Raw genomic sequence first — 2,362 nt, 5'->3', positions numbered from 1 at the left:
AATTGCTGTTTTTATGCTGTGAATAATGTTAACGTGTTAGGCATGATGGGTTTGCTGGATATCTATACACTTAACTCAGTGAGTTCAAACGTTTTTCAGCCAGGTTGAAGCCAGTCCAGTACAGGCAATTCTCGACTCATAATCACAACTGAGCCCAAGATTTCTGTTTCTAAGGGTGAGACAATTGTTCATTGAGTTTTGCCCCTTTTTACGACCTTTCCTGCCACCATTGCTAAGGGAATCACTGCAGTTGTTAAGTTAGTAAAACGGTTGTAAAGTGAATCTGAACTCCCCATTGACTTTGCTTGTCAGAAGGTCACAAAAGGTGACCTTGGGACACTGCAACCTCCTAAAATATGAGCCGGTTGCCAATCGTCCGAATTTAGATCACAAGGCCAGGGGGACGCTGCAACAATCCTAAGTGTGAAAAATGGTCGTAAGTCACTTTTTTCAGTGCCTTGTAACTTCAAACGGTCACTAAGCAAATAATTGTAAATCGAGGACTACCCGTATTTCATTTTTAGGCAGAAGAGGCAAGTTGGTTTTGAACTGTGTTTTTTGTCACTTTTAACCCTTTCACCAGCTTACATTTCTAACGGAAAAGCTTGCAACCCATCTGTAAGTCAAGTTTTGCTGTGCCCATTTCTTGGTCTGCGGTACTGTCAGTTTCACAAATGGCCTTCTGGTAAAGGTGATACTTGCACCACTTTCGAGGAGAGAATCAAAGAGTCTCCCTAAAATCTCCCAACTGGTCAGAATTTACATCTGTCTCAAAGACTGATCTGTTGATTTGCTATTGCAGCATTTGGGAAACTGACTCGACTGGGTGTTTTGGGTGTCGTTTTGTTTTTTTTTAATTTTTGCTTTGGTGATGGTCATTTGAATATTTTATCAAAAATGAAGTGTGTGCTTGCCCATGGATGTGGCTGTAGCTGAGTAGATAAGAGACATAAAGAACAAATCTTAAATTGCATTGAATTGGGTTGAATTTAAAGTATATTCTTGGCTATTTCGATGTTCTTACGTCCTGCTGGTGAATGGGTTAAGCCAAGTTTGAAGAAGTTAAGTAAATATTCCATTTTAAACTAACCATTCATGTGTGATTAGTTGTAATTGTGAATAAGGTTTCTCCATTTTAATAATAATTGAAGAGAGTCCCTTTTTTTTCTTTTAGTGGAGGCTGTATTCAATAAAAGTAAAGCAGTATCCACCCCCACAGTTCTCACAGCTGCATCCGCTTATCTTTTCTCTTCAAAAGTAATTTGAAGACCAAGTCCATCTCATCTCCAAACAGTAACCAGCAGTTACAATATTAACTTTTCACCAGTGGATGTCCTCAATAGGTTAAAAAATCTTTTCCAGACACCATTCCCCCCCCCCTTTTTTTCTATCTTTTAGAGAAAAAGGTAGAAAAAGAAACAATCTTCCAGTATAATATGATAGTAGAGCTCTTTAAAAAAAGGTTTTTTCTGTACCCCAAAGTAGATAAGAATAAAGTGTAGTCTTTAAAATTTTTTATTTTAACCTTTTTGTTTAACCTTTTAACCTTTCTTCCCACACATACCAAAGCTGCTTTTTCAAGACGGGGAAATGATTCCAACAGAGCTTTTACAGGCAAAAAGAAGAACAAAGTAGGGTGAAAAGAGGAGGAGAAGGGGTCTCACCCGGATCATCCGCAGTGGGTCTATTCACGCTTAGATATTGCTGTGACTTTCGGCTGGTGCAGCAGGGTAATCGGCCATCTTACAGGACGATCTTTTGCTCCGTCAGCCCTCAGGAAATAGCTGGAGCCACGAGAGAAGCTGCCACCCTCCCGCAGTCTCTAGCAAGCCTCCTCCTCGGTGGTCGCCCCTCCAGGGCGACTTTCGACCCACAAGGGGTCTACCGGCGCAAAAAAACCCCAGCCGGTGTGGAGGCAAGTCTCCAGACACGACCTGAGTCGCCGCGAACCGGAACCGGAAGTCATGTGTGATTAGTTGTAATGATGTGCCATCCAATCAATGTAGAGTCTTAGTGACTCCATTTATTTTTATGTATACATTTGTATCCCGCCTTTATTTTCTTTTTACAAATAACTTAAGGCAGTGAACCTATTCAACACGCCTTCCTCCTCTTATTTTCCCCACAACAACCCTGTGAGGTGGGTTGGGCTGAGAGAATGGTTGGCCCAGGGTCACCCAGAGATCTTTCATGCCTAAGGCGGGACTAGAACTTCAGTCTCCTGGTGATTGGCCCAAAGTCAGCTTTCATGCCGAAGGTGGGACTGGAACGCGCAAAAGGAATGAGTGCCATGAAAATATTCCAGCCCCAAATAACGCACTCGTTTCTTGCACCATAATGGTGAGAAACTTGCACCCTAGAG

The 2,362-nt window shown here is 42.0% G+C and overlaps 1 protein-coding gene across 1 annotated transcript in view; it reads left to right on the top strand.

The window, feature by feature from the left end:
- Window positions 1–2,362, top strand: part of SYNRG (synergin gamma) — a gene marked incomplete at its 5' end in the record, with an annotated part of 76,083 nt that overhangs the window by 37,085 nt on the left and 36,636 nt on the right. The window lies entirely within an intron of this gene.

This window comes from Protobothrops mucrosquamatus, unplaced genomic scaffold, assembly GCF_001527695.2.
Source record: "Protobothrops mucrosquamatus isolate PMUCROS unplaced genomic scaffold, P.Mucros_1.0 scaffold1829, whole genome shotgun sequence".
NCBI classification, from domain to species: Eukaryota; Metazoa; Chordata; class Lepidosauria; order Squamata; family Viperidae; genus Protobothrops; species Protobothrops mucrosquamatus.
This window is presented reverse-complemented; position numbering and strand designations above follow the sequence as displayed.